Source organism: Saimiri boliviensis, chromosome 18 (genome assembly GCF_048565385.1).
Source record: "Saimiri boliviensis isolate mSaiBol1 chromosome 18, mSaiBol1.pri, whole genome shotgun sequence".
In the NCBI taxonomy this organism is placed as follows: domain Eukaryota; kingdom Metazoa; phylum Chordata; class Mammalia; order Primates; family Cebidae; genus Saimiri; species Saimiri boliviensis.
Window position 1 is genome coordinate 41,620,141 of NC_133466.1, and position 13,937 is coordinate 41,634,077.

At 37.2% G+C, this 13,937-nt stretch overlaps 1 non-coding gene across 1 annotated transcript; it reads right to left on the bottom strand.

The window, feature by feature from the left end:
• Positions 1-2,609: 2,609 nt before the first annotated feature.
• On the bottom strand, positions 2,610-2,716 carry LOC120368499 (U6 spliceosomal RNA). The gene has a single exon (XR_005582610.1). It is a non-coding gene; the product is annotated as a U6 spliceosomal RNA (small nuclear RNA).
• Positions 2,717-13,937: the final 11,221 nt, after the last annotated feature.

Consider the following 13,937-nt stretch of genomic DNA (forward strand, 5'->3'; position numbering starts at 1 on the left):
AAACCTAGGCAAAACCATTCAGGATGTAGGCATAGGCAAGGACTTCATGCCTAAAACACCAAAAACATTAACAACAAAAGCCAAAATAGACAAATGGAATCTAATTAAACTCCAGAGCTTCTGTAAAGCAAAGAAACAATCATTAGAGTGAACCGGCAACCAACCGAATGGGAAGCAACTTTTGCAATCTACCCATGTGAAAAAATGTCTAATATCCAGAATCTACAATGAACTAAAACAGATTTACAGAAAAAAAAAATCATCCAAAAGTGGGCAAAGGATATGAACAGACACTTTTCAAAAGAAGACATATATGAGGCCAACAAACATATGAAAAAATGCTCATCATCACTGATTATTAGAGAAATGCAAATCAAAACCACATTGAGATACCATCTCACACCAACTAGAATGGCAATCATTTAAAAAATCTGTAGACAACTGAATCTGGAGAGGATGTGGAGTAACAGGAACACTTTTACACTGTTGGTGGGAGTGTAAACTAGTTCAACCATTGTGGAAGACAGTGTGGCACTTCCTCAAGGACCTAGAAATAGAAATTCCATTTGACCCGGCAATCCCATCACTAGGTATATACCCAAAGGATTATAAATCACGCTATTATAAAGACACATGCATATGTATGTTCATAGAGACACTGTTTACAATAGCAAAGTCCTGGAAGCAACCCAAATGCCCATCAACGATAGACTGGACAAAGAAAATGTGGCACATATACACCATGGAATACTATGCAGCCATAAAAAACAATGAGTTTGTGTCCTTTGTAGGGACATGGATGAATCTGGAAACCATCATTCTCAGTGAACTGACACAGGTACAGAAAATAAAACACTGCATGTTCTCACTTATAGGTGGGTGTTGAACAATGAGAACACATGGACACAGGGAGGGGAGCATCACACCTGGTGTCTGTTGCAGGGGGCCAAGGGAATGAGAGTGTGGGTGTGAGGAGGTCAGGGAGGGATAACACGGGGAGAAATGGCAGATTTAGGAGACAGGGAATGGAGGCAGCAAACCACATTGCCATGTGTGTGCCTATGCAAAAATCCTGCATGATCTGCACATGTACCCCAGAACCTGAAGTACAATTTAAAAAAAGATTCTGGCAAACGTCCTGTACCTAAATTTAAGATAACTATTTATATGAGGAGAAGAACATTCGGCTTTTAAGCAATACCTCATTTCTGTAAGAAACACCACAGGAAAATGTCAAAATTTGACACTTTTCTTCCTTTTGATAAAATCTTATGTCATATGTAAAAGCTTCTGTTTTCAATAAATGATGTTTGACTTGTCCTCAAAAAAAAAAAAAAAATTGTCTGTACTATTTTTTCCCAGATCTTTTGTAAACATTCCTACTAGGGTAGTATAATTGTTACAACTGATGAGCCTACACTGACACATTGTAGTCACCCAAAGTTTATAGTTTACACTAAGGTTAATTCTTAATGTTGTATATTTTATGTGTTTGAATCAAAGTTTAATGACAGGTACCAGAAATTGTAGTTATCATACAGAGTAGTTTCACTTCCTTAAAAATCATCTGTGCTCTGTCTATTACCCCTCAGTCCCCACTAAACTCTGACAACCACTAAGCTTTTTACTGACTCCATAATTTTGCCCTTTCCAGGATGTCATAATGCTGGAATTACAGTGTATGAAGCCTTTCCGATTGGCTTCTTTCATCTAGTAATAGGCATTTAAGTTTCCCTCATGTCTTTTCATGCCTTGATAGCTCACTTTTTGTTTTTTTTTTTTTTAACATTGAATAGTATTCCCTTGTCATTGGATGACAAGAATGTGTCACAGTTTATCCATTCACCTACTGAAGGACATAATGGGTGCTTTCAAGTTTTGATACTTTTAAATAAAGCTGTTATAAGCATTCACATTTTTGTATGGACATATATTTTCAACTACTTTGGGTAAAGAGCAAGGGGCAGGATTGCTGAATCATATGCTAGGAGTACGTTTAGATTCATATGACATTACCAAATTGTCTTGTAAAGTGGATGTACTATTTTGTATTTCCACTGGCAATGAGTGAGAGTTCCTCATGCTGCACATTCTGGTCAGTAGTTGGTATTTTCAGTGTTCTGGGTTTTGGACACTCTATACAAGCCTTTTCAACTAAGTCTTTATAAGGCTTTATTGATTAATGTTTAGATTTATATTTTCTTAATTATTTCAAAATATGATTGTAATAGCTATAATTCCTTTCAATTGATACTAATTAACAATATTTCATATTGTTAAAATTTATGGAAATTTACAATAAAGTTAATAAATATGTAGATCGTTTTTAAAAATAAGGTGCAGTGCTATTTCTGCAAAAGCTGATAAGTAACCATGGCAGGTTTCCACACATCTATTAGAATTTCCAAGACAATAAGTTACCATAGCAACCCTAAAAGCATATTATATGGTTTTAGACCATTAATATTCACTGATATTTCTTTAAATATAAATACGTATGTAAATATATCAAATCATAATTAAACACACTGATTCGTAATAAATTAGTTGTAGCATTTACAACACTGCTGCGTTTTAAAATAAATATAATACACTGATCAAAATACTTTTTTTTAATGTAACACTTCACAAATTTGCATGTCATCCTTGCACAGGGGCCATGCTAATCTCCTCCGTATCATTCCATTTTTAGTATATGTGCTGCTGAAGTGAGCATTGATCCAAAATATTTTGATCATTTTAACTGCAGGAAGAAGTATCTAGAAAGCCAGCTGTGCAATGGATAATTATTGGTCAAATTAACTTACGTACACGGATTCAATATTCCCAAATAAAATGTCCTCAAATTCACCTCAGGTATTCTCTAAAAGAAGACCCTATCTAGAAGTATGATTCGATCTTGAAATTTAAGATTAATCAACATTAAGAAGTGTTATCTATATAATCCACTACATTCATTAAAAGAATGAACACGAGGTAAGCTCCACAGATATTGCAAAGTATTAACAAATCCAAATGTGTATTGATAGCAAGTGCACTAAGAACCAAAAACTGTGAATAAAGTGCCTCAATTGTGAGAAAATATATTTAGCATAAATTTACATCAAATTATATATTTTATATATAAAATTGTAATATGTAATTTTAATATATAATTATATATAAATATAAATATAAAATTTTATATTGTATCATATTTATAATATTACATAAAAACTCCACTTATCATACTACTTCCATGTCAGATATTGAAAGAAACTTTGGAAAGACCAAGAAAGAGATCAAATGGGAATCCTGTATATGAGAACAGTGGACCCAGTTCCCGCCTCTCCACCATTAATGGAAAACAAGAGATCCAAAAAGTACAGAGGCAGGCAAAGAAGCAAAGGCAGTATCTCAATTCTGAGCATCCTTTTCCTAAATGAAGAGGAGTTGAAAGGCGGCTGGCTTCGAATCCTCAGGTCTAGACTTAGCGATTTCAGAATTATCCTGGAAAGCTATTAAGTGAACGAAGGGCGTTCAGGGGGTTTAAAAATGACCACTTGACAATTGAGACTGTCTCTCAGCCGTTTTTCTTGTCAATGACAGCCCCCGACCAGTCCGCTCTCACGTCGTTGTCAGGGCCGTTAGCCTGAAACCTGCATCCCGCCGCGCCCACGTCTCAAAATCACTTAGACTTGCCCACTGTCTACCTCATGATGTCTTCTCTGCTCTTGACATGGTGAGGAGTCCAGCTTCTAGCGAAAAAGCTTCAGGTAATCTTCCAGGCCCAGTCTGAAATGATGACGAACCATTCACCTGGGAGGCGGCTCTCCCACGCCACGGGGCACAGGGCACTGCGGGCTCTGAAGGCAGCGGCTGGCCATGGCTCCGGCCCCACCTGGCCAGCCACGCTCTCTGCGCCTCTGCATGTCTGTTCCCAGCAGGGTACATCCATTCCTGGGTCTTTTCATCTGAGTGCCCCCGGGCCGAGGTCCTTCTCAGGCACCTCTGCCGAAGCCTCCCTGGAGACATGGCAGGCTGGGCAGGGGAGGCTGGGGAGACTGACTCGATGCCCAGAACATACCCATGCTTAGTCCTTCTCCCTCATCCTCTCCACTACTTTAAGGTCCATAAAGCCGCTAGAGTTTTTGTTTGTGACTCCCTCGATAGTGACATGACTCTCACATCTGATCTGACCCGTGCACTGTTTCACAGGGCAAAATGCAACAGGCGGTCCACGCTTTGATTTTAGCCTCTTGCTTGTACCATCATAAAAGAGAAAAGCTTTATCTTGTTGCACATTTTCGGTTTCTTGCTTTAATTGGCTTCTCAGACACCTCACCATTCAGCCTTCTCATTCGCAGTTTGTCTGAACTCCTGTCCCAGGACCCTCAGGCCCTGTTAAAGTTGACTGAAAGGTGTCTTCAGGGCCTCTTCTCACCGTAACTTTCCAAGCAACCCTGTGCTTGCATCACACTTGACATTCGTCCTTTTATTTACTCAGTGATTTCGAGCAATTCTTTGTCTAGAACGTTCCCTCGCACCTTGACAATGAATAATAGAAAAAAAATCACTAACATAGACATGACTTTTGCTCAAATATCGTCTCATCTTAACTTATGCAGTTCATCTCTGTGTTACCCAAATCTTATGAGTTTTACCACAGTTTTGTACATACAAAACTATACTGCAAATTATATGTCTACATTTTTTTTCCTTTTTGATAATAATCGAGCTTGTGGAAATCTAGAACTGTGTGTCATTTTAATCTATATCCCTCAGTCCCTAATGTAGGGCTTTGCTCACAAAAGATGCTTCATAAAACAACTGGATCCTTAGAGAAGATTCTTAGATTTCAGCATAAAAGTGAATTCAATGTTTTGTTTAATAATATGTTAAGTAAAAACATTACATAAAGGAGGAACACTTGATTTTGACAATTTAAAACATTCGTGTAAAACATCTGAAATTGAATTTAGTTTTGCTCAAAATTGCTATGTAAAATTATAATTTTAACATTCTTATGAATGTATATAATTAGAAAGCTATACACAAAAAATTCTATGTGCCCTATAGAATGTCTATAATGTATACAACATTCAATGGTAAATGAATAAATGTTTGAGTTTTACACATTAATGTCATGAATATTGCTAAAATAAAGCATGCTATTCATAACACTTAATCTTTGCCTAAAACAATATTGCTTTTATTATTTCGTGCCTCGAATAATCAAAATTGTTACTTTTTTCTTAAAAATAAACTTTAAGTTTTATTTAAAGCCAAGAATTATGTTCATAGAAATGTAATCAGCTATACTTTACATTGTATTTTTAAATAGAAGAAATATAAACAGTTTTTTTTTTTAATTCCTCCACAAAGAATAATTCTCACACTCCCTTTATGTCAATCCCTATCCATCTGGTTCTCGGTCCCAAGCTCCATGATTTTTTTTTCTTTCGTTTTAATATTTCCATGAATTCTATATCTTCACCCTTTTTTCCCTCTTCTTATTCTGCTGTTTTGGGTTTTTCCCCCTCTTTTGTGCTCAATACATAGTCACTTTACGGAAAGTCACATGTGGTCATAAAAAGTGATATTTTAATGTAAAAATGCTTATGTTATTGCCATGGCTTTCTAAGGCAGCCCAATAACAAATTTCCTGTCACAATCTGAAATATATTCTCTTTCACATTTGCCACTGCATGTGACTCCAACATTTATTCTTTCACTGAGCTAATATTTACTCATCATTCAGTGTGAAGAAAGAGCGATGTTTAAAAAACAAAAACAAAACACTGTTTTGAGAAGTTTCAAGTTTAAGAATTTAAATCAATGTCTGAAAATATTTGCCACACCTGAAGGCCTCACCAAATATTAATCACCTACCACGTCCCAGACCCTGAACTAAATGTTAAGGATCCAGTGGTGAACAGAACGAACAGGGGCTCTACAGATTGAGAGAACAGAGTCAGCTGGTGGGATGTTTCTCCTTTCATAAATATTTATAGCTCCTCTTACAGCTTATTTTATGTGTAGATATATATTCAGCTTCTCTGTTCAGCATAAATTCCTATATTATTCTTCCCACCCTACAAGTGCCTGTTCCCCACTTCTGTCCTGATGGCCACCCTGCAGGCTGCAACACTTTATGAGAAATAAAGCTCTCTTTTCCAAATTTATGAACCTCATCATTCTTCAGTTGACAGGAGGCAAGGTAAATAAGAAATATATGCTATACAAGACATTGATGTTTTCTATGAATAAAAAGTGAAATAGAAAGAGAGAAAGAAACCATACTCATGGGGATGTATTATTTCAGGTAGAGTTAGCCAGAGAAGGCATCCCTGAAGTGATGCTTTAAAATTTGAAGGTAAGAAGAGAATGGAGATATGTGGCTATTGGGGGAAAGCACATCCCAGGCAGCTGAAAGGGCAAAGAGCAAATTTCCCACAGTGTGATCAGGCTTGGCATGGATGAAGGAACAGTAAGGAGACTAACCAGGAGGAGGATAGCAGGAGAGGAACGGGGTAGAGAGGAGGGGGCCGATTTTACCCTAAGGGACATGCAAACTCACCATGGAGTTTTGAGCAGGAATGACATCATCTTCCTTGAAAGGATTAGTTTAGCCATGGTGTTGCACATAGCCTAAGAAAGAACTGAGAGGAAGTAGGAGTCTATTACAATATGAATACAGGCAAAAAAAAAAAATGATAGTGGTTTAGACTAAGATTTAAGATGGGAAAACAGTGAGAAAGGAAGTTTTATTATTATAGGTAGGCAGCATGAATAATAAAGAAAATCCAAAAATCTCTTTTGCCAGCACTGACACAATTCAAGAAACAGCCATGATTTCCCTGTCGCCTTTCATGAATACATAGCTTAAAATATTTACCCCCTCATTCAGAGATTATATAGGAGGAGTTAGGCTGCAGTTGCTGAAATGATCAAAGCTCTTCTCCCTTGTTTATTTCACTACCAGATACAAATGGAAAGTTGACTCATCAAAAGATTTGTTTGAGTTCCAAAGTTATGAGCAAAGAAGTTACCCCAGATCATAGAAATATCTTTGTCAGAGATCACAGGCTGTGCAGTTCAGGGGCCCTAGACTCCATCACTCATTAGATGTGTGACTTTAGGAAAGTTACATAGCATGTCCTTTAAGATGGGGGTACTATGACCCACAGCATATGACTAGTGGTATTCACTTTAAAGTTACTATCATAGCAATGTCTAGCATATGGAAACAGCTTTTAATATTTTAATGTTAGTAATTTATCTTTCCTGAGACTAAAGAGAAAAAGACTCTCCCGTTGTTTAATTCATTATTTTCTTCCAGAATTCAGCCTACACTAGACCTGAGGATGACAGTGCTATCTTTAAAAAAGAAGTTGAGGTAGCAAAGGAGGAATATAGGATTAGAAGTCAAATTCTTCTTGAACTCAAAGACCTCATTGGAGCAAACGATAACACAAGAGTTCACAAAATTTCCAAAGTATGTGAAAATGAGAGTAACTAATAAATGAATGTATTTTAGACTAGTATGTGATACACAATAGAAACTCAATAAGTGCTTATACAGTGAATTATACATTTTCCAATTTACATGTTTTATTTTTTACATATCTACCATATACCATTAGAAACTGACTTAAACTCATTCTGCTCTCTTAGATTCTCAAATGATCTACCATAGCTTTTTTTCTCTTAAAAGTTGTAACTATGGAAGATGATTTTATGAAATTTTTTAAAATGCCAATATAATACAGTCTCACTAAGTGTGACTGACATCATACTTCTATTGGGTTTCAAAACAAAATATTCCTAATGTGTTTATTGATTCTGAATGAAAAATTAGGTTTTAATACTAGAGAAGTTGAAAATAAAATCCATTTTTAGCTGGCATACACATTTGGTCCATGCTGACATATCTTTGGTGTATATTGACATTGTTTAGGACTAAAGTGGTAAAATATCTATTTAAATTCTGTGTAGTTTGTATTTTTATCTTAATTGTTATGTATTTTTTCCCATTTTCTGAGCAATAAAGCAACATGTTGGTTCATTGTTTAGAAGACAGAATGTAAATCAGAAAACCATTTGATATTCGTACACATGTATATACATCACACATTTAAAATAAAATGATTTGATACTTATACACATGTATGTAAAATGTATTGTTCATATATATCTATCTCTACCAGTTTGCTAATAGCTCCTTTTAAGGGGGGAAATATATTATTGTAATTATTTTTCTAGAATCCTAGAAAACTACCTTTTTAAGAAAAACTTGCTCAGTTTCATGTTAGTTTTATGAATGAATAGTAAGCACCTCATGGGAACGAAATTTTTTTAAGAATTTCATAATAATGTCACTTAGGTAATTGTTGCTAAACTTAAATGAGATTACACAAATAAGATGCCTTTTAAAAAACTGAAATCTATATGCTCATTTATTTTGAATATCAATTTCTGAGCACTAACGGCATTTGGTTTTCAAATGAAAATTAACTAGAATAGAAAAATTATTTTTTCACCTTACTCTTCGAATTGTGTAGTGCATGTTTATTCGCTGTCTAAACATGACTGGCTGGCCGTGGTGGTTCATGCCGGTAATCCCAGCACTTCCGGAGGCCCAGTCAGGCAGATCACCTGAGGTCAGGAGTTGGAGACAAGCCTGGGCAACATGGTGAAACCCGCATCTACTAAAAATCCAAAAATTAGCCTGGCGTGATGGCTCATGCCTGTAGTCCCAGCTTACCCAGGAGGCTGAGACACAAGAATCTCCTGAAACTGGGAGGTGGAGTTTGCAGTGAGCCGAGATTGCACACTGCACTCCATTCTGGGTGACAGTGCAAGATTATGTCTCAAAAAAATAAATAAATACATAAATGATAGCTAATACACTGATTTCTTAGAATAAATTTATAACTAGAAAATTGCAAGGAAAACAGATTTTATTGCTCTCTTTAATTTTTTAAGAATTTACTCATTATTTGTTGCTTTTTTATTCAAAAGAGAAGCCTCTTTTGACATTCAACAGAATAGATTTAACATCTACATAAAAATATGTTTTTCCCAAAATCTTAATCTGACTTTAAATAATTTCTTCTAGTGATTGCACTTCAGTATTACAGGTATCACAGTTAAAGATAAAAGGCTGGCAAATGTTTAGAGAAAAAAGTCAAATTTATACATAAAACACCTGTTTTACGTATCCATTATCATTATCATTTAAGATAAATTTTTACTTTAAATCCATTTATTATACCTTAATCATTGTCAAAAATATTACAAGATATTAAAATCTCCACAAATAGGTTGAAATTTGCATACTTATATTTATAATCAGCTATTACAGTTCTATTAATATTTTCATGTATTTTCACTTGCACTGAGAACACAGGAGTATCTCTAAGTTAAAAAATTACATCATTCACACCACAAATATATGCAAAACCCTAGTTCATTAGAGTGCTTTCATTTTAATCTCTACTCAAATTGTTATTTCTCATTTCACTTTAGCCCTATTGAAAAGATTTTTGCAATCTACCCATCTGACAAAGGGCTAATAACCAGAATATACAAAGAACTAAAGCAGATTTACAAGAAAAAGAAAAAAAAACCATTCTAAAGTGGGCAAAGGATATGAACAGACACTTTTCAAAAGAAAATATATATGAGGCCAGCAAACATGTAAAAAAATCTCACTGATCATTAGAGAAATGCAAATCAAAACCATATCGAGATACCATCTCACACCAGTTAGAATGGCGATTATTAAAAAATCTGGAGACAACAGATGCTGGAGAGGATGTGGAGAAAGAGGAACACTTTTACACTGTTGGTGGGAGTGTAAATTAGTTCAACCATTGTGGAAGACAGTGTGGCGATTTCTCAAGTATCTGGAAATAGAAATACCATTTGACCCAGCAATCCCATTACTGGGTATATACCCAAAGGATTATAAATCGTTCTATTATAAAGACAGATGCACACATATGTTCATTGCAACACTGTTTACAATAGCAAAGACCTGGAACCAACCCAAATGCCCATCAATGATAGACTGGACAGGGAAAATGTGGTACATATACACCATGGAATACTATGCAGTCATAAAAAAAACAATGAGTTCCTGTCCTTTGTAGGGACATAGATGAATCTGGAAACCATCATTCTTAGCAAACTGACACAAGAACAGAAAACCAAACACCGCATGTTCTCACTCATAGGTGGATGTTGAACAACAAGAACGCATGGACACAGGGAGGGGAGCATCACATACTAGGGCCTGTTGGGAAGTCCGGGGCTAGGGGAGCGATAGCAGGGAGTGGGGAGGTTGGGGAGGGATAACATTGTGAGAAATGCCTGATACGAGTGACGGGGGATGGAAGCAGCAGACCACCATGGCATGTGTGTACCTATGCAACAATCCTGCAAGATCTGCACATGTACCCCACAACTGAAAGTACAATAAAAATAAATAAAATAAAATAAAATAATAATGAAGTGAATAGCTGGAAATAGAAAAAAGAAATGAGCTGCTAAAAAAATTATTTGAATAGATACGTCAACTCTTTTTATTGTAAAATGTTATCTCATGCAGAAAAGTATATTAAGAAAAACTATTCCGCTATTGACTTATTCCATAGCAAACACATACATAACTACTACCTAGAGCAAGACTAGAATATTGACAGAAAGCCAGTGTACCCTAAGAGGCTTCTCCCCTTACCTCTCAAAAATAACTACTTTTCTCAATATTACGTCATCAATTCGTTGTTCCTCTCTTCACTACCCAAGTTTACGTTCCTACATATTATAGTATTAATGTGCTTAATTTTTAGGTTTACCGAATTGGAATCACACATCTATATACTTTTTACCTTTCATCATTTGTTCACATTAAATGTGATGCTTTTGAATTCAATTGTATTATTTTGTATAATCATATGTCATGCATTTCAAAACTTAAAGTATTTTATTATGTAAATATACCACAATTTATTATTCATGCTACTGCTGATCAACATTTAGATTATTCTGAAATTTTGTCAATTACGAATAATGATCCTATGAACATTCACCATTCACACTGCATCTCTCCTAGAACACATATACCTATGTTTTTGTTGAATATTGACAGACTCTCTCCTTAACCAAATTTTAGTCTCTTCTGAGGCCTCCTCTCAATAAGGCTTCCACCTTGGCCCCATCTTGCCTTCAGCCTCCTTAGCCCAGTATTAGGCAGTATTTGGCTAAGCCAGTTTGAGAATCCCCCACGCTCAATACGTTTACGTCCTTGGCTTGCCTTTTGCAAGAAATCTGTTAGGTCAGTTTACCAAGAATCTGCCTATGCCTATCCTTAGTAACTTTCTGTCCACTCACCAACTCACCCTCATCTTTGACTGTAAATCCTCAGATGTCTCTCCTGTGTCAGGAGCCCAATCTCTGTCCCCTATCACAATAGTCTTGAATGATGTCTTCCTATTTTAATGTGTGTCAGAGTATTTTTTACTAGTATACATTGAGGAATGAATTGCTTAGTCATAGGACATATACATCCTCAAATTAATCAGGATTTCCTACTTTCTGCAATGATTATAACAATTTATTTATCTACTGTCAACATATGAGAATTTTATAATTTCCCCTTATGTGCCATCCCCTGGTTCTTTAAATTCTAGCCATTCTTATAGATGTAGAATGAATTTTATTATTGTTTAATTTGTGTTTTCCTGGTTACTGATAAGGTTAGGCACATTTCTTTATCATACTGACTAAATCATTAGAATATCTCACTTTGTGTCTTGTATATGTTAACTTAGGCCTGTTGGTGTTTTAGCTTATCTTCTCATGAGTTTTCTCTCTCTTGTTTACATGAACTTATCTGTACATTCTCAAAATATGTCTTTGTGATTACATGTGTTGCAAATAACATCTTTTCCCCTCTTTAGTGTTAAATTTTGGTTTACATTTAGGGATGTTACATTTAATGCCATTTTGTTTGTAAATTTATTCTCTACGATAAGTGTTTTTTGTATTCTGCTTAAATATTTATCTAATCTGAAGTCATATTCTATTAGTTGAATTAAACTGATTTATTTGCTTGTTTAAAAAAAATAATAATGTGAGGAGCTCTGCCGGGTGATCTGCTCCCTAGTGAGAGTGAAATAACTAACAATAACAACAAAATATTACAACTACTTAAAACCACGGGAGGTGGTCTTAGGGGCAGTCCGCAAATGAAGCAACATCTGTTTCATAACACTCACAAAACTTTTAAAGAAACACAGGGGTTTGTGGTATTTGAACCAAGAGTATTCACTCTCCTACCCCTCCCAACTTAGTGAGGCAAAACCCGACTTCAGACTGTTGCAACCAAGAATACAGGTTTCGTCTATTCCCAGAGCCCAGATAGGGCTTTCTTACTGGAAGGAGCAGGATGCCAGGATTCCTTATCTTGCCCCCAGCGATCTGTTGCTGTGACTAAATCCCAGGGAAGTGGGATGGCGACGTGGGACACTTCGGTAGAACAGAGGGTCTCATTTATTTGTGTGTGCATGGTGAAAATCCTGGGGCCATATCACCCGTGCTGGGTTCACGGCATGGCTGTTTCATGCCAGAGAGGCCAGACAAGCGGACCTAGGCTCCTGTTCGTCCCAACACCATTGCTAAGCTCCTAGAGCAGCTGTGTCACTCAGAGAAGCTGGCCATTGTCCCCTGGCTCCAGAGCTCCAGCTCAGAGATTCTGTGTGTTTTTCTGCAGAGACGGAGTCTCGCTCTGTCACCCAGGCTAGAGTGCTGAGTGATGCGATCTCGGCTCACTGCACCCTCTGCCTCCAGGGTTCAAACTATTCTGTCTCAGCCTCCCGAGTAGCTAGGACGGCAAGGGCATGACGCCATGCCCGGCTAACGTCTTTTGCGTTTCAGTAGAGACGGAGTTTGACTGTGTTACCCAGGCTGGTCTCGAACTTTTGCGCTCAAGCGATCCAGCGGCCTCGGCATCCCAAAGTGCTGGAGTTACAGGCGTGAGCCACCGCACCCGGCTCAGAGAGTCCCTGTGGGGAGAAGCAGACCATCAAACAGACTGCTCTTAATCTCCTCCTAGGAAAATTTTTAAAATTTTAAAAAATTTTAAAAAACAAAAACAAAACAAAAACAAACAAACAAGTGACTGTATTTGCAACAGAGAATGGAGACGTCCAAGCTTCTCCGCAACAGCGGAAGCCAAGCGCGCTGGCTCACACCTGTAATCCCACCACTTCCAGAAGCTGTCGTTGGAGGATGGCTCGAACCCAGGATCGCAAACCAGTTTCCATCACTGCCCTTCCGCACTCCAACCCGCGCAAGCGTGAGACCCTGTCTCTAAAAACGAACAACCACAACAAAAACAGACGGTTGTGGAGTTGCGGTTAAAAGCGATTGTGAGGAGATTCAAGATACAGGCTAAATCGCAGGGGGCAAGTTGTGGGAGACAGCCAGGTAACGACACCCGGGAGGAGCCTTCCTGCAGTCAGACCAAAAACCGAACACTGACTCCAGAAACTCTTTCTTCAAAGGAGCCAGAATTAAATGAATTAGAGTGCAGAGCAATCCATGCGCACGAACATTGTCAAAAGCAACGTAGCAATCAGCCGGCAATTCGTGGAGGTTAAGTATGCTCAGAGAAAAGTTCGGTCCCGCCAATGCCACTGTCGTTCCTGGGTGCATCTCCCTGAGAAACAAAGGCAGAAGCTGAACGCTCGAATGGGAGGTGGGGAAGTCAGGATGAATTTCACTAAGATAATCCGTTCAGTCACTAAACAAATAGATAAGCACATAACAGCCGCAGAGGAGGAGAGGAATGCCAATACCCAGAGCTGCTGTAATGTATTTCCTAAAATGTCCAGTTCCCAGCAAAAAATTCTAAGACATGTAAAAATAAGACCCGTATACTGAAAATATAT